At 39.1% G+C, this 25,925-nt stretch overlaps 1 pseudogene; it reads left to right on the forward strand.

The window, feature by feature from the left end:
* Positions 1 to 6,187: 6,187 nt before the first annotated feature.
* LOC140245717 (uncharacterized) lies at positions 6,188 to 18,131 on the forward strand (annotated as a pseudogene).
* Positions 18,132 to 25,925: the final 7,794 nt, after the last annotated feature.

Below are 25,925 nucleotides of genomic sequence, written 5' to 3' on the forward strand. Positions count from 1 at the left end.
GACATAAAAAACAAAGGTTTAGACACAAGAATCTATTTTCTGCGGGTTTTATGTCCAGATATATAGCGACTTATTCCTGAGTGTACTACATTACTAAGATACCTGCTTATATATGCTTAATATGACGGCCATTTTGTATGTAATTATATGCAAATATATGCAAAAACTATATAAAGGGATGCTTGAAAGTTGATAAAGATAACATATCTGTATTCCTTGACCTATAAAACATAGGTTTAGACACCGGAATTTACTTTCTGTGGGTTATATATCCCGAGATATAGGCATAAATAGGTTGTATGGCGGCCATTTTGAATTTATGCAAATTAGACACTGATCCACCACTCGAATTTTAGGGAACTTTTAATATGTTATTTTAATGGCTCCTCCGGTTCATATGCAAGTGGAATCGTTTCTGTTGCAATTAGTTGTGGGTTAACCCACTTTTTGTCGTATTTTGACTGGACTATAAATTGAAACTGATAAAATGAGCATTGTTTACGTCTTGTTTGTTGTTTATTGCTATCTTATTGGTTTACTTTTGCGGGACTATGTGAGATCATTGTGTGTCAGCTTGTCTTTAAATTGATGCGTTTTCATTGTGTGGTTAGTGTTGGGGCGTGATTACATTGCCGTTGTGTTGTTTGGTTGCACTGCTCATTACACCTTACAATTTAAAATTTATTGAGATGAAAAACAAAGAATACACCGTGAACACAGAACAATGCAGAGCCTTCATACAATCATAATTACATTATATACAAGCAAGTTCAAAATGTATAATGAACACGTGGACATATGCCAAAAAAAAAATATATAATCTTCATCATAAATCCCAGTATATTCAAAGCTAAATGAGAAAGACACATATACACGGCCCCAAACTAAACAAATTCAGGACTTCTTTTAATTTGAGTGCAATTATTTGGAATATGGTTAACAATTATGAATTTGAATGACCGACGAGATTCCGTCGCTAGCTTGAGATGAATTTGAATGCCCATAGCTGAAATGCGTGCTCCTCTCTTAAATTTGAAATCTCCGATAATGAATTTGAATGCTCCGATAGTGAATTCGAATGACCGGATTTAGAATTTGATTGTTGATTCAGTGCTGCGAGAGAGGAATGCGTGGAATTGAATGCACAGAATAGAAACTTAAATGACAAAAGTATATGAAATTGGCCGGGAAAACCTATAATAAAGGGCGGGACCCACCTTTTATTAGGATTGCTTTGTTTTATTCTCTTTTGGATATCACAGTCATTTCAAATCCGGTTTATATAAATGAACTTTGAATTCCTCTTAGAATTGTATGATTTGTCAACATTTCATACAGTGGTTTCTAAATTTCTCGCAAAAAAGATAAAAGCTGAATTCTCACCTCAATCGATACTATGCCATCCCTTTAAAAGCACACCTACTCGTAGCAGTCTGATGTTCTTTACAGTGTCAGTCAACATTGTCACTGACATTATCATTACAATCGGTTGAGCTGGCACCATTTCATTCTTCAAATGATGATGGTTCCTCCTTTAAGCTGCTGCGCATAAACCTGATATGTATTACTTACAAAAAAGAAAAAAAAAAGAAAATGCATTCAGTTTGGACTTTGTACGCAAAACAATAAAAAAAAAAAAAAAACTTCAGTGTGGAAATCAGGGTGATATTAAGCACTTGTCACAGGCGAAGGAAGAGACACATAATACCTCAATGAACTTGAATAATACGTCTTTTAAAACTGGCGTATTTTGCGCCTCACTATCTTCAAGACACGGAGACTTCGATAAACTTGCAGGCACACAGCTACACCGTGGCATTAAAGGAGTGGTAAATTACCCCCTCCCTCCCCACATTATTAATGCAGGAATCTGGCGTGTCTAGAGAGGGTGCATTGCATGGAGTGTGCTCTGCAATACTCCATGGTTTGAGAACAGTGCTGACTGTGATCACTTCTTGATAGACTAACTTACCTTGTTGATCAAAGTTTGTCTTCGTGTATGTCTCCCTATGATGGATGAAATATCCGACGTCGTTCTGTTATTAATATTGACTGCCTCTGTGTTCTGTGGGCCCACGGCGGAAGGTAACTCTGGCTTCATTTTCATTAACCTGTATTCATGCTACAGATGAAGTCTACCGTTATTACGTCCCAACCTATAAATATCACTGAAAGGCGTTGTTAAAAAGATGCACTGAAACTAATGTACATGTATGCAATGCGATTATCATCATTTTGTTTGATGTAAGAATGCCGGTAAGCTCAATCCTCTGCTAAAGCCCTGTCACACCTTTTCGGGCAAGCCTTGCGTGCGACTTGCGAAGAACAATTTTTATACCCGGAGGTCCCCGCAGATGACCCTCACATAACAGTAGCCAGCACGTATCTCACCCACTGTTACCCGGAGTTGCTCACGCAAGTCCTATTCACCCGCAGCCCAGAATAGGCCCTGTCACACCTTTTCAGGGCTAGCTAGGCGGGCTTGTTGCGTGTGGGAATTTTTCAGCACCCAGGACAATCTTTGCAGGCGGACAAGGATGTGGGCAAGTTTCGCATGCGACTTACCTGCTGGAACCGTGCTACTTACGATCTACTTCCGTGTGACCTGTGTGTCAGGCGCATGGGTGGCTAGTGAGGGCTGACAACTCGGTGAAGGAATCCCTCTGAAGGATTGGCAAAAGTCCCACAGAATGTCATTATCTTGGCCGCATAGAGAACTGCGAAGTACCTGATTCATAGCTGCGAAGTACCTGAAAAAAAAAAAAAGTGTTGGTATTGCTTAAAACTTGGCTGCGGGTAAATCGATACGCGCTAGGTACTGTCAGGTGCGGACCAACTGCTGGGAGGTCCGGGTAGCAAAATAAATAAATAAATAAATAAATAAATAAATCTCCACAAGTCAACCTGTACCGTCACTCAGTGTACAGGCATGCTAATCTGGAAACATTGAACTGCACATTACTTGAATATGAGACCATTCTGAAGCAAACAATTTTCACACAACAATAAAAGATTGGAACAATCATCTCCCACCATTCACATTGATTCCCACTGATCAGTTACTAGCCATCCCCTTTAAGAACAGGAATATAAGATGATAACAATTTTTTTTAAGATCAGCAACTGATCAGACAAAACTCTGATGTATTGTTGCACATGCTGCTGACATTGACTGAAGAGTATTGGGGGGGGGGGGGGCAGAGGATGGCGCCCCCTCCCCCATGGAAATGTTGGGGGCCAATTTATAATTTTGCCCCCACCTCCAGTAATTTCCCTACATATGAAAAAAAAAAGTCGTGATTTTTTGATTGAAAACTGTCAAAATAATTATTTCTCAAGAAAGCATCAGTTTGCTAAATTTCAATTCTAAAAATGCGAAATCTCCCTCGCTCGGTCATTTTCCATAGACTTAGTAGGGCCTACACTATTACATTGACAAATTTCGGAATATTTCATCAAATGGGTGCACTACATCTTTCAATGAGTTCCACAAGTGAAAAAAACAAAACAAAACAAAACAAACTAAAATCAGATGGTGTGAGTAGTACTCGTCTGGGATGAACAATATTCCAAATTCCATTAAACATGTCTTTGTCAGATATTTGTATTTGATTTATAGAAATGCAACAGCTCCCTCGTATGTAGGGTCGTCGATCCTGGAGGGCAAGGGAGCAGTTGCCCCCCCCCCCCCCCCACACACACACACACAAATGATGTTGGGGAGGAAGCTTCCTCGAATGGGAACACATGAAGAGTTAGTTTGCAAAAACCGATAAGTCCATTTTTGAAGATTTTGAAGTACGGTCTCCCACAGAATGTCATTATCTTGGCCGCATAGAGAACTGCGAAGTCCTGATTCATAGCTGCGAAGTACCTGAAAAAAAAAAAAAGTGTTGGTATTGCTTAAAACTTGGCTGCGGGTAAATCGATACGCGCTAGGTACTGTCAGGTGCGGACCAACTGCTGGGAGGTCCGGGTAGCAAAATAAATAAATAAATAAATACATAAATAAATCTCCGCAAGTCAACCTGTACCGTCACTCAGTGTACAGGCATGCTAATCTGGAAACATTGAACTGCACATTACTTGAATATGAGACCATTCTGAAGCAAACAATTTTCACACAACAATAAAAGATTGGAACAATCATCTCCCACCATTCACATTGATTCCCACTGATCAGTTACTAGCCATCCCCTTTAAGAACAGGAATATAAGATGATAACAATTTTTTTTAAGATCAGCAACTGATCAGACAAAACTCTGATTTATTGTTGCACATGCTGCTGACATTGACTGAAGAGTATTGGGGGGGGGGGGGGCAGAGGATGGCGCCCCCTCCCCCATGGAAATGTTGGGGGCCAATTTATAATTTTGCCCCCACCTCCAGTAATTTCCCTACATATGAAAAAAAAAAGTCGTGATTTTTTGATTGAAAACTGTCAAAATAATTATTTCTCAAGAAAGCATCAGTTTGCTAAATTTCAATTCTAAAAATGCGAAATCTCCCTCGCTCGGTCATTTTCCATAGACTTAGTAGGGCCTACACTATTACATTGACAAATTTCGGAATATTTCATCAAATGGGTGCACTACATCTTTCAATGAGTTCCACAAGTGAAAAAAACAAACAAACAAACAAACAAACTAAAATCAGATGGTGTGAGTAGTACTCGTCTGGGATGAACAATATTCCAAATTCCATTAAACATGTCTTTGTCAGATATTTGTATTTGATTTATAGAAATGCAACAGCTCCCTCGTATGTAGGGTCGTCGATCCTGGAGGGCAAGGGAGCAGTTGCCCCCCCCCCCCCACACACACACACACACACAAATGATGTTGGGGAGGAAGCTTCCTCGAATGGGAACACATGAAGAGTTTGTTTGCAAAAACCGATAAGTCCATTTTTGAAGATTTTGAAGTACGGTCTCTGTCATAAAGTACAAAATAATACCTTTTAAATGATATATTGGTCACTCAGGTACATTTTTGAAGTTATGGTCAAATGAAGCTGAATTTTTCTTATTATTCTCTTTATTTTTCTTGACCTTTAATGGCAAATATCTCCATTTGACAAATATGGACTTATCGGTTTTTGCAAACAAACTCTTCACATGATCCTCCGTTAGGTTCTTTTTCATACACTCATTAGTCCACGTTTTAGACTGAAAAATTCTCATATATTTCATAAAGACGTGTGCACTAGATTTCAGTTCCTTTAAGTGCAATCTGTTTCTGCATTCTGTTTTCAATACAATACATTACAAAATTTGACAATAGGTCACAAATTACGTCAGTTGTTCCAGCACATTGACATATACTGTGCAGCACGATTGAATGAAGAAAGTGTATCGATATAGGTAGAAATATGTGACCCGCTAAAACAAAAGGATCCTAAAGTCGCTGACGGTAGAGCCGAGAAAATCGAGTTTGAAGTCACATCATCAAAATTGGTCAAAACAATCGGATTTCTGTTGTCAACATAATTTTGTAGTCTAATGTTTTGTCTATCATCTGCCGAAATTTCGAAGCTAAATGATTCAAGTAAAAGCAAGAAATCAGCGTTTTTCTGGGCCATGATTTTCCAACGTTCAACGTAACAGAAACGTGTCCGAAGATTTGGATTTATTGAACAAATATTGAGTGAATATCGCGGAGGTCGCTAGGAGCATGCCTTCTATTGTCAAGCGATGAAAACTGTCTCGCCTCCCCTTGATCATGATAGCGTTGGAAGGAAAACTTTGAAGGCGTTTTTCTCGAAACGAAACTCTGATTTCCTCGACCACTTGACATGCGCTAATAAAATAATCGATATCTCCGCAACCGAGTACTTTTATGAGTTGTGCTACATATGAAATTAAATTAGAAGAGTAAGGGAATAATGCCATGCCATTTTCAGAAAATTGTCCTCCCCCGACTGTAGGCTCCTTTTGTTGTAGCAGGTCACATTATTATATGAAATAACGTCAAATTAAAGGTAACCCGTGCGACTAAGAACACATCGATTTTTTTTTAATTCATCTCATGAATTTGTTTTTCCCCAGCGACGGAATTACAACATGGAATCGAAGAATGCACGCATAAGAGCCAGTCCAATCAAAGCGGGTGTACGTACCAACCTCCCTCCAACACTACGTTCCTTATACTTACGTGTGTCCAGAGTGGATTTAAGCCTGATGTTTCTATGATATGGACCGATGACTCTGGAAAGAGACTAAAAAACCGTGGCTTCGCGACAGACATCATTGTCTGACGACACATACGAGAGGTTCGAGAAAATCAGTGTTTCAGCCAAACATGGGAGAGAGCAAACCTTCGTTTGCATAGCATGGGCGTAAATCCCGGGGGGGGGGATGGGGGGGATATATCCCCCCCCCCCCCCCTGAAATGGAGGAGGGGGGGATGGCCTGTACAATCATCCCCCCCCTGAATTTTGAGGAAAAAATGGAGGAAGCAGAAATGTGATTGTATCAATTTTGGCATATTGCATGACGTTTGTACGCCGGCCTTCAGACAGGTAACAGAGCTGAACAGTATTCTATCTTGTAGGAAAATGTATAATTTTCTCAAGCGCTCGCTCGCTTCGCTCGCTCACGAAGAAAGTAAAATCGACATGCATTGTAAGGTGTGGCTCAGACGTTGACAACGTCAAATAGTATAGGCCTACATGTAAACATGCTATGACGCGAGTAACTGGGGACCATCTGCAAAATATGTACGAAAAGAAACAAACAAAAACTATATAGCCATAATTGAACCCCCTCCATTTCCTGAATCATTCCTGAGAAACGACAGTGACTGATGACTCAGTCAGGATACATCTATGGGCATACCCAGGGAAGATCATTGGCGTCGAGTCTATGGGGGGGGGGGGGGCAAAGGGGCATTTGCCCCACCCCTACGGAAGTGTTTAAGCAGACAAATCATTTATCCCCCAAGCAATTCCCGAGATGAGGACAAATCTCGAACTTTCTAAATGGAAAATTGTCCAAATATCGCCAGAACTATGCACCGATCGTTGCATTGCAATCATAAACATGCAAAAGTTGCGCCATACAGGATCCCTTTCGATAAACTTTGTACACTTTTGACATTGACGTATATATCCCTAATTTATCAAAGGGTGTGTAGCAGATCTTTCACTTAATTAACAAAAGCACCCTCATTGATATGCAGAGGCGTCGATGGGGGGGGGGGGGAAATGGTTCCCCCATAACAGTGGGACAAACAAAAGCGAAAAATATAGCTACAAACGGCAGTTTTTTTTTAGTGTAAAATGTAAAAATTTGAAACTCGCTCGCTCCGCTCGCTCGCATTTAACCGCTATGCCGTTCTCCTAATGTTGCTGCCACTGACTGACAGCAGTTGCGCCCGGTGCGCCCCCTTAATTTCCAAAGCGGAAAAAAAAAACAGCCACAAACGACAGTTTTGGGGACTGTAAAATGTCAAAATTTTTAAGTTCACTCGCTTCGCTCGCTCGCATTTAATCATTATGCCATTCTCCTGATGTTGCTGCCAGTAATTGCCAGCAGTTTTCGCCCGGTGTGCCCCCCCCCCTTAATTTCCAAAGCGAAAAAAAAAAATACAGCGACAGACGGCAGTCTTTGGACTGTAAAATGTCAAAATTTTGAAGCTCGCTCGCTTCGCTCGCTCGCATTTGATCATTATTCCATTCTATTGATTTTGCTGCCAGTAATTGCCAGCAGTTTTCGCCCGGTGCGCCCCCCTTAATTTCCAAAGCAAAAAAAAAAAAAAATAATAAAAAAAAATAAAAAAATATATATATATATATATATATATATACAGCCATAAAGGACAGTTTTGGGGACTGTAAAATATCAAAATTTTCAAGCTCACTCGCTTCGCTCGCTCGCATTAAATCCGATTATTCCGTTCTCCTGATGTTGCTGCCAGTAATTGCCGGCAGTTACGCCCGATGTGCCCCCCTTAATTTCCAAAGCGAAAAAAAAAAAAAAATACAGCGACAAACGGCAGTCTTGTGACTATAAAATGTCAAAATTTTGAAGCTCGCTCGCCTCGCTCGCTCGCATTTGATCATTATTCTATTCTATTGATTTTGCTGCCAATAATTGCCAGCAGTTTTCGCCCGGTGCGCCCCCCTTAATTTCCAAAGCGAAAAATATAGCTACAAACGGCAGTTTTTGGACTGTAAAATGTCAAAATTTAGAAGCTCGTTCGCTTCGCTCGCTCGCATTCATTATTATGCAATTCTCCTGATGCTGCTGCCAGTAGTTTTCGCCCAGTGCGCCCCCTTAATTTCCAAAGCGAAAAAAAAAAAGCCACAAACGACAGTTTTTGGGACTGTAAAATGTCAAAAATTTTAAGCTCACTCGCTTCGCTCGCTCGCATTTAATCGTTATGCCATTCTCCTGATGTTGCTGCCAGTAATTGCCGGCAGTTGCGCCCGGTGTGCCCCTCTTAATTTCCAAAGCGAAAAAAAAAATACAGCGACAAACGGCAGTCATTGATCATTATTCTATTCTATTGATTTTGCTGCCAATAATTGCCAGCAGTTTTCGCCCGGTGCGCCCCCCTTAATTTCCAAAGCGAAAAATATAGCTACAAACGGCAGTTTTGGGACTGTAAAATGTCAAAATTTTGAAGCTCGTTCGCTTCGCTCGCTCGCATTCATTATTATGCAATTCTCCTGATGCTGCTGCCAGTAATTGCCTGTAGTTTTCGCCCTGTGCGCCCCCTTAATTTCCAAAGCGAAAAAAAAAAGCCACAAACGACAGTTTTTGGGACTGTAAAAATAATGTCAAAAATTTTAAGCTCACTCGCTTCGCTCGCTCGCATTTAATCGTTATGCCATTCTCCTGATGTTGCTGCCAGTAATTGCCGGCAGTTGCGCCCGGTGTGCCCCCCCCTTAATTTCCAAAGCGAAAAGAAATACAGCCACAAACGGCAGTCATTGATCATTATTCTATTCTATTGATTTTGCTGCCAATAATTGCCAGCAGTTTTCGCCCGGTGCGCCCCCCTTAATTTCCAAAGCGAAAAATATAGCTACAAACGGCAGTCTTTGGACTGTAAAATGTCAAAATTTTGAAGCTCGCTCGCTTCGCTCGCTCGCATTTGATCATTATTCCATTCTATTGATTTTGCTGCCAGTAATTGCCAGCAGTTTTCGCCCAGTGCGCCCCCCTTAATTTCCAAAGCAAAAAAAAAAAAGAAAAAAAAAAGATATATATATATATATATATATATATACAGCCATAAAGGACAGTTTGGGGACTGTAAAAAAAAAAAATCAAAATTTTCAAGCTCGCTCGCTTCGCTCGCTCGCATTAAATCCGATTATTCCATTCTCCTGATGTTGCTGCCAGTAATTGCCGGCAGTTGCGCCCGGTGTGCCCCCCTTAATTTCCAAAGCGAAAAAAAAAAAAATACAGCGACAAACAGCAGTTTTTGGACTGTAAAATGTCAAAATTTTGAAGCTCGCTCGCTTCGCTCGCTCGCATTCATTATTATGCAATTCTCCTGATGCTGCTGCCAGTAATTGCCAGTAGTTTTCGCCCTGTGCGCCCCCTTAATTTCCAAAGCGGAAAAAAAAGCCACAAACGACAGTTTTGGGGACTGTAAAATGTCAAAAATTTTAAGCTCACTCGCTTCGCTCGCTCGCATTTAATCGTTATGCCATTCTCCTGATGTTGCTGCCAGTAATTGCCGGCAGTTGCGCCCGGTGTGCCCCCCTTAATTTCCAAAGCGAAAAGAAATACAGCCACAAACGGCAGTCATTGATCATTATTCTATTCTATTGATTTTGCTGCCAATAATTGCCAGCAGTTTTCGCCCGGTGCGCCCCCCTTAATTTCCAAAGCGAAAAATATAGCTACAAACGGCAGTCTTTGGACTGTAAAATGTCAAAATTTTGAAGCTCGCTCGCTTCGCTCGCTCGCATTTGATCATTATTCCATTCTATTGATTTTGCTGCCAGTAATTGCCAGCAGTTTTCGCCCGGTGCGCCCCCCTTAATTTCCAAAGCAAAAAAAAAAAAAAAAAAAAAGATATATATATATATATATATATATATACAGCCATAAAGGACAGTTTGGGGACTGTAAAAAAAGATATCAAAATTTTCAAGCTCACTCGCTTCGCTCGCTCGCATTAAATCCGATTATTCCATTCTCCTGATGTTGCTGCCAGTAATTGCCGGCAGTTGCGCCCGGTGTGCCCCCCTTAATTTCCAAAGCGAAAAAAAAAAAAAAAATACAGCGACAAACGGCAGTTTTTGGACTGTAAAATGTCAAAATTTTGAAGCTCGCTCGCTTCGCTCGCTCGCATTCATTATTATGCAATTCTCCTGATGCTGCTGCCAGTAATTGCCAGTAGTTTTCGCCCTGTGCGCCCCCTTAATTTCCAAAGCGGAAAAAAAAGCCACAAACGACAGTTTTGGGGACTGTAAAATGTCAAAAATTTAAAGCTCACTCGCTTCGCTCGCTCGCATTTAATCATTATGCCATTCTCCTGATGTTGCCGCCAGTAATTGCCAGCAATTTTCGCCCGGTGCGCCCCCCTTAATTTCCAAAGCGAAAAATTACAGCCACAAAGGACAGTTTTGGGGACTGTAAAATATCAAAATTTTCAAGCTCACGCGCTCCGCTCGCTCGCATTTAATCGTTATGCCATTCTCCTGATGTTGCTGCCAGTAATTGCCGGCAGTTGCGTCCGGTGTCCCCCCCCCCCCCCTTAATTTCCAAAGCGAAAAAAAATACAGCCACAAACGGCAGTCTCTGGACTGTAAAATGTCAAAGTTTTCAAGCTCGCTCGCATTTAATCGCTATGCCATTCTCCTGATGTTGCTGCCAGTGATTGACAGCAGTTGCGCCCGGTGTGCCCCTCCCTTAATTTCCAAAGCGAAGAATATAGCTACAAATGGCAGTTTTTGGACTGTAAAATGTCAAAATTTTCCCCCATACCATACCCTCCCCCCCCCCCCGCTTGCTTCGCTCCCTAACATAACCGCTCCTCCTTAGATCAAATACTGTCTACGCCGGTGATAGGCCCCACTATTTAGTAGGCCTTCATAGTGATGTCGCACATGCGGAGCAAGAGCTGAAATACCACGATTTAGTCATTCAATAATATATTGCGAATATTTCATTTTCTTATTTTTTTAAAGAAAAGAAAACACATTTTTTACCAAAAGTGTGCACCAGATCGCTGAATTTCAGGGCTGAAAATGCAAAATCTTCCTCGTGTGGGAGAAGGCTATCACCCCCCCCCCCCCCCCATACACAACCTCCCCCCGTTCGGTCGTTCCACTCTGTCACAGGGGACTTTCCTCTAAATGTGGGGAACGAAAGTCCTCCCTGCGACTGAGATCTTTTCTATAGTCAAAGGTTGTCTTTCTCTAAATGCAGCAGATTGTTAGCAGACCATTCACTCATTCAACTCTTTCGACTTGTGCAACTACAGTGCCTCGAAAGAAGTAGCCAATCACACAGTGTTCTTACAATATAACAATCAGTAAGATTTATTATCTGGTCTCAAATTGTGGTCGTTTACAATAATAACATATTACAAACTTGAATACAGATATCCAATTCCACTTGATCTTGAGCTTGGTTGCTCTGCTCGTTGGTTTATTCTAGAAGCTCCCGTGCTTGGTTGCTCTAGGTTGTCGACGATGCCCTGCCTGAAGTAGCGGGTCGTCTACCCTTACTTCTGGTCCTCTCTGGAACCCTAAACGTGGTCCTCGCTGGAACCCTAAACGGTGGCTCTCTCCCTGGAACCCTAAACACCCTGTTAATTTAATAACATGATACCTCCCTTATAATTTGTGGTCTTTGGTTATTCCTGATTCTATTCATATAACTTCAACAAAACATATGATTGTATATTCCATCATATTAACATTGATTAGCCACACATAATTTCCATAATAATGTTTCACCATGGATCATTATCTTTCATTGTTGAATAGGGGTGATTAATCAGCCCATTAAAATCTAAGCGTTGTTCTAATTCTCTATTTTAACAATGCAATTAAAATTCGGTTTGACATACAAACATCACACATACAATGCAATATCGGGAATTACATAGGAACTTACAAGGCATAAACGACTTCAATTAAATGATCGTGTACTTACAACAGTTGTTGGTGTTTACACTCGAATCCTCCTAGATTCTCTTCTGGACGGTCAGGCTGTCCAAGCCGAAATGCAACAATCCCTGAATCACACTGATTCCAAATAACACTCTGCTACTCTCTAACTTCGCAATCTCGAAGTACCGTAGCCTGGTCCTGAGTGTTCCGCAAATAATGTGGCATCTGAATTTTATGCTCAAACACTGCATATTTATACATTTGTTGGACCATAGGTCTCCATGTAAAATTAATTAAATGAAGTGACTTCCTAGAAAGTTTTCACAGAAGTCCTGCCCCCTTTTCTTATTGGTTGGCGTTTTCTGTCTGTCAAAACTTTCCTGAGTATCTCATTTTGCATTGGTCAGCCTCTGCTTGACGTCACCACTTCCTGTCTACAGAAACCAAAATTCTTTGAAGTGGCCCTGTTTTGACCTAGCTAGAAACTTGTGTTTGACGTCGTGAATGACGTCCACATACCAGTTAGTATGAGGCATACTACCAGGGATACCCTTTCCTCGTATTTTGACGTCATGTACGGTTTACTCATCCCCAAAACATTTAATTCCAAATCACTCTCTTTTACCTTGATTGTGCATCGCAGCATCTCCTTATATGGTTATTTTGATGCAAGCTTTTGTCCTTAAAGCTGCACTTCTTTTGTAACCATTGCGATAACATCAATTTCTTACATGAGCTACTTAATAAACAGTAGTACAATGAGACAAAATATGTCATATCATGACACACTCCCTCTCACATATATTAAAAAAAAAATGTTTTCATACTTTTAAGGTCTGATTTTCCGCCGAAAGTCATCTGATAAGCAAAAAAAAAAAAAAAAAAAAAAGCAAAAAGAACTTCGTCTTCATATTTTTGCTGCCACTTTCCTCCCACATTATATTTCATGCAAAAGAGTGGGACATCCGATCCCTGTATAAAGTGTGTGTGTGTGTGTGTGGGGGGGGGGCACCAAGCTTCTCCCCCCCCCCCTCCCCAAGGCTGCGCCGGTCCGGTGGGCTTGTAATCGTGGTGATGGTGACCATCCCCCCCACTCCTCAGGACGGATTTACGCCGTTGGCTACCGGTGACTCTCTGAATGGAACGTCAACCAAAGAAATTACTCTTCTGTCTATACCAGGTTCTGTGGAAAGTTTTCAAGTTTGTCATTCTGAATAATAGCGTGTCTTATTAGACCTTCATACCGCCATACAAACTATGAAAAAAAGGTATCCATAACAAAAACAGAAAATTAATTTGTTTTTATTCTGATTTGTCACGTGGAAATCTAATCCGAGTTGGCATTTTTATTTTGATTGAATGGAATAGACTGACAATACAAACAAATGCGAGGTTACTCTGCTTTTAAAAGCTCTTGAATAAAAAAAAAAACACCGTTCACTATATATCGCTCAGTATAATTTATTGTCTATCATAATGTGTAGTTTTGTACAGTCAATTCAAACGTCTGTGGCACTAAGCAGAACATCGTCCATGCTGTAAAGTTAACGAGGTACAAATCGACATGTTTAATGACTTCTAACTCTATCAATTATGGACTAACGCTTATTTATTGTGTCAATATGAAATTTCAGGAAAACGCATAAATGTTGGTCTCATCATTGGACTCTCCATTGGTATACCTGTCGCCGTATCCATCCTATTTCTCCTCGTTAGAAAGTTTCAGCAAAAAGGTAGGTATCGTTTTATGTTTCTGCGTTTACTTGTATATTCATTTTTGGTTTGTTTTCTTCATGACATGGAATGAATTTAAGATATTTCCGTCTTTTGAATTTTCGTATTTAAACGATTGAAATTGTTTAAATGAACCATTTCTGCCATGTCTGCCAAGTGATTATTGGGAGAGACTCAGCGAAAGATTAAAAAAAAATACAAACAACTTCGGCTGTATGGTAATAATATTTCGAAAATCAATATTCATGTCATTCAGTTTCGGAGGAATTAACATCGACCGAGCAGACAACCCTGAATAGCGAAGTTGAGAGCAAAAAGTGGTACTCCATTAAATGGGCGGACTTCAAACTTTGTTGTAGACGACTAAGGGACGTATCCAGCCCACACGTGAGTATGAAGTGGGGATGACGTGTGCTTCTCTACAGGAATCTTATGTGATGATTTGTGCAAAATGATATAATATGGACTGGTCTTGAGAGGATACAACATTTAATTCCCCATTCTGTTCTATTTCTACATGTTAACGTAGGGGCCTACATTGTATAGCTGCATTTATACGATCCTCCGAGGCTCGAGTTTTTTACTTGTTTTTTCAACTGTTCACAAGCTCAGAATTAACGGGTTAGCTATCGTGCTCAGTATCTCGAGGTTTTATTTTGTGTTTATGTGTTGTTGTTGTTGTTGTTGTTGTTTTATTTTGTTTTGTTTTTTTAGTACACATATAGAAATAACCCGTTAATTGGTAATGGAGATATCTGCCAGCGAATCTGTGCCTGTATAAAATCTTCCAAACTGGGGGCACGCTAACCCGTTATATTGTGCGTGTGAATGCGGCTTTAAGAAGTTAAAGACCTCGTCATTGTGCGCACGCTGGTATGACTTTGCACTGTAATTATTGGATATACAATCTCGCGCCAGTATTTGAGGCGTTCCCACCTTCACCGCGAGGAAATCAGCATGCTAATTCGGAAATAAGCGGGAGATTTCTTGGGTTTAGCTTCGTGCTCTTGATCGCGCTAATTTGTTATTGTTTCGGGGTCTCAGGTGAAAAAAACGAAAAAAATATAAATACCCCTCTTGTTTAACACGCAAATCTCATAGGCGTTTGTATAATATGGAGATGTGAGAAATTTACCCCTGCTGGTCACGTAAAAAGGAGGGGGATACAATTTCGTAGAACCACAGCTCACATGTCTCATAAAATTATGAGTAAACATGCAAAAAATTTCCCCACTATGGATATGCAGGCATGTCAAAATATCAAAATGCTCATCGTTATATGGGAATTATTTTTGCAAGCATTAAATCCATGTCATTTTAAGCATTTCAGAATCTTATGCTCGTACATATGTATTGTAAGGCAAAATGTCGTTTTGTAGGGACATTGTTTATACAGCTTTGTTTAAACATTTTATTTAAAAACATTGTTACTATAAAAAACAAACTGTGAAAAAAAAAAAAATTTGTCTCTCTCTCTCTATCTCTTTCAGCCACGAATACCATTCTGGTTTTAGGCCTTATACCGGACCGTAATCGCCGCCTATTTCTTTGTATTTTTCATAACGTACGTTGTACTCGGCGTGAAGGCACTGGGCGCGAAGTTCTTCATTTACCTTCCGGTCTGGGCGTATACTGCCTCCGTGTGCTATGTGTGCCTTGCCTTCTTCAATGCTGTGGTGGACTTCGTAAAGAGCAGAAGAAATGCAGAACTTGAAGGTATTAGTATGAGGGAGATGAGGAAGCTAACATAAAAGACAATGATGAGGTTTCCTGTTTTAATAATAAGCCCACTAATGCAGGGGTCGGCGTTAGCCATGGTCCGGCCAACGGGTGGCCTGGGTCACTAAAATGTGATGTTTGGCCACCAATTAAACTCCCTTCTGATAGTTATGGTTTAGTGGCCCAACAGGGCAAATCAGAATGAAAATAAATTCTTATACTTGCTTTTATTTCCTTTCGGGCCAGTTTAGTTTCAAATCAATTCTTTTTGCAAATTTTAGTGACCCAAAGGCAAAAAGTTTGTGTCGAGGCTTTGTGATATTAGTATATATATTTTTTTTTTTCTATGTCGAGCAAAAGTTATTCAGGACGAGTTATTTAAAGAGCTTACTGAGATTTTTATGCGGTTACCCCTAGAGAAAGACCGTGTTGACATTGTTGTCACTTGGTATTATAATAATGATGTGATGAATGACCAGTAGAATGAATTTTCAGATGCTTAAACACACACTCACACACACACACACACACACACACACACACACACACACATGCAGACTAATTAAGTATACAAAATTATGATGCTGATAAACAAATATGACTGCGTTCTTAAGCCATTTCAGTCATGGTCTATTTTATCGATATGACTTTGGAAGACACAATTACTCATACGGCAATTTTCGTTTCCTTTCGAATCATTTCCCTTTATTTTTTTTATCTTTTTGGTCATATACAGTAGCTTCATCTTTCAAATTATCAACCATACTGTTAGCAACACGCGTTTGACATTTAAAAAGAAATGAAAGCATTCTCAAGCAACGCTGTAACATTTATATAGTGATCGCAGGGTTTCGTTTCTCATTGTCTTCTTACAGTTTATCAATTGGCTACTCTTTCTTCTGTCCTATACTTTCTCATTTCTCTTTCTCTCTCTCACATACACAGTTTCGTTTATCTGAATTTACATGAGGGAAAATTAGGGTCGAAACAACAGCACCCGTCCATGCTTACATCAAAGTCGTGAGTGCATATAGCATAGCTTCCTTGATCATTTTCGTTTCGTTTTAATCTTTCTTCGTGCCAATTTGTGTTGATTACCATAGTATACATGTATATTCTCTTTATACTTTTAGACAAAGTTCGGTCCCAGATTCAGTGGTGTCTAACGGGGGGTGGTTGGCTATTCCTGTACTTCAGCATTTCGGTAAAGCTACCCATTTTCGTGTACCTTTGCGTCGATGTCCTCCCCACCGCCGTCTGCATCATCGAAGTCTTTCTCACCCTGATCGTTGTCGGCTTCGTGCACGTGGTTTACCCAGACTTCTATCTGGTCATCAACTTGCTCTTCACTGTCATCTACTAGGCGGCTGGAGGAACGGACCCCTTTGGAAACCCCTATATTTCTCACTTTATCGACTATGGAAACGCCCCAGGCATCGCGGCCGCTAGTGTTTTTGGCGCGGCCTTGGCAGTGCTGCTGGCTCAGGCCGTTTTCAAGGGATTGTACGCCCTCCGTGTCCGATGTATGCATAGGAGAAAAACAGAAGCCGTTCCTGTTACCGATGAGCTATCAACTGTCGAGGCCGCTAAACTCGACCGTGCTATAGGTACCCAACTCACTGACAACATAGCACATCCAGATGCCGTTTTTTTTTTTTTTCTAATTAAGTGAAATATAGAACATACATTAAGATTAAGTACGAGTGCATTGACCCCGAAATTCGTTGCGTAATTGAAATCATTGTTTAAAAAAAATCTCAGAATTGAAAAAGAAGAAGTTGTAACAGCATAAATACTAAATACACACTTAACATTATGTTCGTAAAGGAACTTTATACATAATTATTATTACAGAACTATGATTATGTCAATGTACAGCATGATGTCAGAGGCAGTGACAGTACCAGAAACATGACCAAAATGAATATGGAACCTATACTGTAACCTCTTAGGGAACTCGAAAACTTGCAGTATCCAAATTAAAGAGACAATTACCAGGCAAATTGGAAATGAAATAAAAATGGAAACATCGTTTCGTATAATGTATGTGTAGGGGAAAAGGGGGTTTATATCGAAAGGAGAAAAAAAAGTTATCAACTTTTCGAAGCTGACAATGCAGAAATGTATCTACATGACCCATGAGAAATAATTATCTAATAAACAAATTTAGCCCAATGTACCCAGTCAACCTTTATGTATATATATATATATATATATATATATGAAGGGTTTGTTTGCAAAAACCGACAAGTCCATTTTTGAAGATTTTGAAGTACGATCTCTGTCATAAAGTACAAAATACTACCTTTTAAATGATATATTGGTCACTACATATAAATATATATTTTTGAAGTTATGGTCAAAAGAAGCAAAAATTTTCTTATTATTGTCTTTATTTTTCTTTACCTTTAATCGCAAATACCTCCATTTGGCAAATATGGACTTATCGGTTTTTGCAAACAAACTCTTCATATATATATACATATACATATAAACATGAATGACTTGGCAACTCGAATTGACAGAATGTATAACGTCTGTAGACTTATACCGTTTCACGGATTTATTCATTTATTTCCGTTTTATTTCAACAGGGTAGCCCTTTCAGTTAACAAACTGCTCTACCAAGGGGGCCTGCACAATAAAAAGATACAAAAACATATATTCAAATGCACAACGTTATGATCAAAACAAACGTAAACATATCAACCAGATAGCAAAGAGAGAAAAAAAAAATATGTGTAACAAAAAGTATACTTTGATAAGAATACAGCATGAATTAGAAAGAAAGAAAGAAAGAGAATATACATAACGCGAGTTAAAAAACAACTATAACAACAACAACAACAACAACAACAGAACAAATGATATGTCAGTTCCCGGTGTCACAGAAAAAGTCATATTATGTATTGCACTCTGTTTTTCGTGTGAAAAATCACAATAGGGTTAAAACTTGAGAGATAAAATTCTACTCTGTTTTTTAAATACAGGAAAAGATGACAAAACTTGCATAAAACGAGGTAATTCGTTCCAAAGATTTGACCCTTGATAATGCAGAGATCTCTTATAATATTCCGTGCGGGGTGTATTGATTTTTAGTGGGCAAGAGAGTGCATGTCGAGTTCGCAAATTGACATTACGAAAAACAATTATATCTTTTAAATACACTGGCAGCATATCGTTGATCAATTTATACATAAAAAATACGTTTGGTATTGCTTCCTTTGTATAATCGTTTGCCAGTTTAATTGTCTTAAAAGAGTAGTACTGGATATTGAAAAATCAGCATATAAAACCAAACGAGCATATCTATTTTGCAATTTTTGTATTTTCTTGATATTGCACTTTGTACTTCTGCCCCAGATTACAAGACCATAATCAATACGCGGCAAGATTAATGCACTATATAACATAATTAAAATATTTCGTGGAATGTTCTTTCTTAACTGTCGGATACACCCAATAATTTTAGAAACCTTCACATATACCTTTTCAATTTGCTTATTCCATGTGAAACACTCATCCAATACAACACCCAAATATTTAAATTCATGAACTTGATCAATTATTTCCTTATTATATTTGATAACTAAAACAGCACTATTGACTCTCCGTTTTGTACCAATCAACATACACTTACATTTCTCAACATTCAATTCTAGATCATTAAATTCCACCCATTTGCATATCTTCTTAAACTCCTTTTGCAACAGTTTAGAAACAACATTAATATTTCTGTCTTTACCAAAAACTGAAGCATCATCCGCATATAAACACAATTTTGTACTTTGTACAAATGATAATTTGCACATGTCATTAATGAATATAGAAAAAAGCAGAGGTCCCAATATTGACCCTTGTTGGCGATCAAGGAAATAATTTCTAAACCAGTTCAGTTCATTGTCATGAAAACCATATCTTAATAACTTACTGAGTAGAATGATATGTGAAACTTAATCAAAAGCTCGTTTGAAATCTAAAAACAAACATCCTGTTACATAACCTTCGTCAATATTCCTTAGAATGTATTCATTCAAATCCAGTAATACTGTTGGTGTTGAATGCATTGGGCGAAATCCAGATTGACAATCACTTAATAACTTATTTGAAGTGAAATAATCATCCACTTGCTCGTATACAGCTTTCTCAAAAATTTTCATGATGTGACATATAACAAATAGGTCGATAATTGCTATTACACATTGTCCTTATTTCCACTCTTAAATACAGGTGTAACTTTAGCCTTTTTCCGATCAGAAGGTATAATTGATAAATGAAGTGACAAATTAAACAAATAAGTAAGCGGTTTGGAAATAAAGGGCGAAGCAATCTTTAAAAGATACGGGTGTAGGTTGTCAAGACCACATGATTTACCCGTATCAGGACAACTCCCCCGGAGGACGTCTCCCCCGGAGGACTACTCCCCCGTAGGACGTCTCCCCCGGGGGGCAACTCCCCCGGAGGACAACTCTCCCGGAGGACAAATCCCCCGAGGACAACTCGCCCGGGGGGCAACTCCCCCGGAAGACAACTCCCCCGGAGGACAACTCCCCCGGGGGACAACTCCTCCGGAGGACAACTCCCCCGGAGGACAACTCCCACCTGACAACTGCCCCGGGGACGTATGCTGGGGGACAATCCCATAACTAAAAAAGGTGTTTCTTTTTTGTGTCCCAGAAATGAAAATTAAATTCATCTGTGTAAAAACAGTATTCTTTTTTTATATAAAATTTAAATTAAAGTTAGCGTTACCTAAGACACGTCCATCTATATAACAAAGTTTTTGAAATCTCAGCACAAATTTTTCACCATTGTACACGCTACATATAATGTCGAAAAAAGTAGAAACGCAGGGCCATTTTATCACTGAAAGTTGGTCAAGAGATAAACACATTGACGGAAACACGCTTTTGAGGGGAGAGTTCATTCCTTAGCATGTACCTGTTATTCTTCATTATTTTACAATATTTTAAGAAGTCCATTCTTTGATGATTTTCTTTTTTCTTTTTGCAATTCATGGTTATGATAAGGAATATGTTAAATGAAAAAAAGATATCATTCAGAGGGTGACGGCTCAAGTTTTTGAGTTTCTTCAGTTTGTCTCCCTCTACAAAGGAATAATGTTGTTAGAAATACCCTTTTAATGGGGTTATGATTTTTATCTTAGATTCTTATGATAGTTATTATCCTGTATGTCACTGTCAGTAATACTTTATTGTGCAATTTTCGTTTGTTTTGTTGACTGTGAATTTATCTGAACATCATTACAATTCTTAATGTCCTAGAAATAATTGACAGAAAAAAAAATATGAATATTCTGTTCCTGAAAAGACTTGAACTTGTAAAAAGGTAATATCTTCCAACAGCCCAGGGAAAGCACAACCGCACGACCAACACAAATCTCTCAACCACAAAGATGGGATGATTCGAGTTTCAATTAATTGAAAATTGAGTTTTCTTTCACACAATTTTATTTGATAACGTTTGAACATGGAAAAAAAAAATGTCTAGCGTAAGAGTAATTGAAGTATGCAAACAACACGTTTACACGTAATGGTACACCGGAGATTGTGGTATCAGATAACGGTACACAGTTTACAATTGACCAGTTCAAAGAGTTTGCATGTCAGTACCAATTCAAGCATGTCACGTCTTCATCACTTTCTACATAGCAATGGGAAAGCTGAAAAGACAGTACAAATCTCAATGTCTAATGAGGGGCCCAGATTTGGCATTTCTTGACTATCGGAACACACCAATCGACTAGACCACCTACTGCGACTTTGCTTTGACAGCAAGTGTTGGTTCTAATCCTTATAGCATGTATTGTAACGGGTACTGCGTAATTATTCAAATTCATGAAATTCTTCCGTTAAGATGTTTTCATTGCAACTGATGACAAATTGCCCTGCATCAACGTAAATAAGCACTGAATTGATCAGTGTTTTAGTAGCACCCATGATAAAAAGATCATGGGCATACATACTCGAGCAGGATTCGAACCAATGACCTCCTGATCTCCGGACAGGCATCGTCTTCAGTAGACCACAGAATAAGGGTTAGAACCAACACTTGCTGCTTTATAGCATTCTGTAATAAAAATTCTGTATTAGGCCTACTGATGCAGGAAACTCCGAAGATAAATTTTATGTTCTCATTCACTGGTGGAAACAATGTACATGTACACATGCAGTGAAAGCCTGGCCAGACTATTCAATGTGGCAATACCATGTGATCAGTGGCCTTGATTCTAGTATTATACAATCACAGTTTATTAGGCTTCCCTCCTTTGTTTCAGTTCAGCATAATGTTTAACACTGCATTTGATTGTTTTCACCACAATCTAGCTCAACTGAGTGTTGAAATTTGCTTATGTTGGGGGAAACTAGTGTTTATAGTTGGTAACACATTTTTTAATGTGATGACAGTGTTTATTCAAGTCAACATCCTGTGTACAGTATCAGGGTGTGATGACTTTAGAAAATTGTGATTCCCAACAAATTACCTCCACTGCTTCCTTCAGAATGAAAAATATTTCTTGTTTCGGTAACTCGCGTTACATGGCTCAAGGGCTGAACTTTCATGTGGCGATTAAAATTTTTTGAAGGTGCCATAAAAATTTCCTTATTGGACACTGAGGTAGAACCAATTTGATTCTTTAGAATAAATTAATTGAAGTGCTAGCAGAATTTTTCTATTAAAAAATATATTAAGTTAAGCATGCATTTTAGCAATATGGATGACTGAAAAATTGTGTTCAACATTTGTAGCTGTTTCTTGAGAAATATTTGACCGATTGATATAATTCTTTTAGTTTCTTTAACTTCAATATATGGGTAATACATAATGAGTAATTCTTTTGCAATATGATAAACTTGAAATTCTGGTGCCATGTCCACATTCCCATGGAATTGCCCATATGGAGAATAGAGTTGGTTACATTTTGAGTGCAATAAAAGTGTTTCATCTAACTTATCCAAAGTAACAGATCTGTTGATTATTATAAGAGAAACAATGATTAACGTTTCTTCAAAGACAAAAATAACACATTTCTAAAAGTGAACAAAAGTACAGTTTACAAAAACAATCACAAGTATTCCTCCAAGTGTGAAGAACGAGATTGAACTTACGTCGTTACAAGAGTGCGTTGTAATGTGTCATACAAAGCCGTGATATCTCAACATTGAAGTGAAGTGTTACTCACTTTACAAGTAGTAATGTTTGTGTTTATAAGATGTGTTGCTATGATTACACATGTAGTAAAGTTGAATGTAAGATATAAGATATGGCAAGTCAAACACGCCCATACAAGTAAAGTATTTCCATTATTACTCAAATAGGACAAGTATATTGTGTAAAGAACGTATCAAATAATTGCCATGATAATCCTAAAAAGACAATGCCTTATTAATTAAGTTTCAGTGGTAGTTGATAAATGAAAAAAATCTGTGTGAATAAGAGAAACTTTACTTTTCTAAAGAAAGGGAGATGCCAAATGTTTGAAATTAGTACAGTTTGAACGCACAGACTAGTGCCTAGCTATGCACCAACCAATCCCCATAGAGATGATGCTGTTGATATGCTCTATAGTTACCCCTCTCGAGAAACCCCGGAGGTAGATGTACTACCTCAGCAAACTTCCTTACTTGCACCCAAGACCTAGAAGAATAAAAACATATCAACCTATCACCTGCGTGTTAACAAAGTGTGCACATATACTTTTTGACCAGGGTCCGTTTCTCCCCTTGGGCATCCGATGCAATCGATATCGCTGAAGCATTTGCATTGTTCAAACTCGTCATGATTGTAATACAACAAATTACTGCCAAGATCGTGTGCTTATTCTGACTGATTAAAGAAACAACTAAGGAACTCTCTAAATAACAGCCTAAATATTACAGTCGTCATCCTTTGATATCTCTTAGAGATGGGCTAAAGAGGGTGACATTTTCAGAACATGCTCATCACACCTTAGGTTGATGACTTTGTGCCTACTGACACCATTTTTGAAAAAAAGAACGAAAAATGTGAAATCTAGGGTGCTCCGGCCGAAATCGTAAAAAAATCCAAGCTGGTCGCCGTTTCGGCTTTAAAAAGACATTTCCGGTTATAACTCTGCTATTTTTTGGTCAATTGTGATGGTTTTGGTGTCTAACCCCATGTTTTGGGGTCAAGGAAATGGATTATAATGATAATTTTAGTGTAAAACCTAATCTTCCACATGAAACTAACCTTTTGCCCATATTTAGGCATACATTTTCCTTGCCCTTTACGCCTACTCCAACTGCCATTTTTTGCACTTTTTTTCTGTATTTTTTCAAGTAGTATTGACTACCATACTCTTAATAACAAGTTTTAGCTATCAATCTGGTGTTTTCTACCAACAATAGTACAGCAAGGGTTGTGTCATGCAGATACCGGTATGTGGCTTGTGCATTCAGGATGCATGGTAACTGTGTAACCAGTGCTAATACTGTTTCTGCATTATAGTGCCCAATGCCTGTTGGAAGATATTACCTTTTTACACGTTCAAGTATTTTCAGGAACAGAATATTCATATTTGTTTTTTCTGTCAATTATTTCTCCGACATTAAGAATTGTAATGATGTTCAGATAAATTCACAGTCAACAAAACAAACGAAAATTGAACAATGAAATCACTGACAGTGACATACAGGATAGTACCTATCATAAGAATCTAAGATAAAAATCATAACCCCATTAACAGGGTATTTCTAACAACATATTCCTTTGTAGAGGGAGACAAACTGAAGAAACTCAAAAACTTGAGCCTTCACCCCTCTGAATGATATCTTTCTTTCATTTAACATATTCCTTATCATAATCATGAATTGCAAAAAGAAAAAGAAAATCATCAAAGAATGGACTTCTTAAAATATTGTAAAATAATGAAGAATAACAGGTACATGCTGAGGAAAAAGCTTGTTTCCGTCAATGTTCTTATCTCTTGACCAATTTTCAGTGATAAGATGGACCTGCGTTTCTACTTTCTTCGACAATACATGTAGCGTGTACAATGGTAAAAACTTTGTGCTGAGATTTCAAAAACTTTGTTATAAAGATGGACGTGTCGTAGGTAACGCCAACTTTAATTTAAATTTTATATAAAAAGAATACTGTTTAAAGACAGATGAATTTAATTCTAATTTCTAGGACACACACAAAAAAAACCCATCTCTGTTCAGTATGGGATTGTCCCCCAGGAGATGTCCCCGGGGCAGTTGTCAGGTGGGAGTGGTCCTCCGGGGGAGTGGTCCTCCGGGGGAGTGGTCACCCGGGGGAGTGGTCCCCCGGGGGAGTGGTCCCCCGGGGGATGGTCCCCCGGGGGAGTGGTCCCCCGGGGGAGTGGTCCCCCGGGGGAGTGGTCCCCCGGGGGAGTGGTCCCCCGGGAGTGGTCCCCCGGGGGACTGGTCCCCCGGGGGACTGGTCCTCCGGGGCAGTTGTCCCCCGGGGGAGTCGTTCTCCGGGGGTGTCGTCCTCCGGGAGAGACGTCCTCCGGGGGAGTAGTCCTCCGGGGGAGACGTCCTCCGGGGGAGTTGTCAGGTGGGAGTAGTCCCGGGGGAGTAGTTTTCCGGGTGACAAGTCCTAGACCCGATTTACCACTATCAAGTTTGAGCAATTCACTCTGTACAAATTCACATGTAACATCCGAAAAAATAAAGGACTTATTAGTAAAAGGGGTCTGGTGAGACGAGTCTATCCGAGTACTTTTAACCCCTCGAGTAAAAAAACAGTTGAATTCGTTAGCGATTTCGGAAGCATCAGAAATAACAACTCCACCGTTACGTAATTCGACGCAGTGACTCTATTTGTGACCCTACACCTCAAAACAAACAAAATGTCGCCAGGAATGAATTTTTAGTTAAGGACATATTCTGAAAGAGCAGACTTTAAGCTTTATAATGATGTATAACTCAAATCAAATGGACTCTCCTAACCTATCTGAATATTGGAAAGAAAGCACAAACTCAGGAAAAGTGTGAACTGAGAACAGAGGCTCTGAAGTACAGTGTCTATTCAAGCGCTTAATCTTTACCAAACCGTGCTGGCTGTGCGATGAATGGGACAAAAAACAGGAAGTAGACCACCAGAGTAACAACAATGAAGAGATTATCAGATTAAACTGAAATTAAGCATGCCTCATTAACACATTCTGTCCATAATTAATGCCAACTTTCAAAGCAGTAGCACTATCCTTTCAAAAGTTATTAGAGTTGAAAGTGAAGAGTGTGGACAACGTTTTTCAGAAATGAAAAAAAAAAGGATTCTAAAGACACACCTCATCACACTATTCTACCAAAAATGTTCAAGATAAACTGTTAAAAAAACACACTTTCCTGCCCGTTTTATGATACCAAATTTTAGCATAATG

This window comes from Diadema setosum, unplaced genomic scaffold (genome assembly GCF_964275005.1).
Source record: "Diadema setosum unplaced genomic scaffold, eeDiaSeto1 scaffold_24, whole genome shotgun sequence".
NCBI lineage: Eukaryota > Metazoa > Echinodermata > Echinoidea > Diadematoida > Diadematidae > Diadema > Diadema setosum.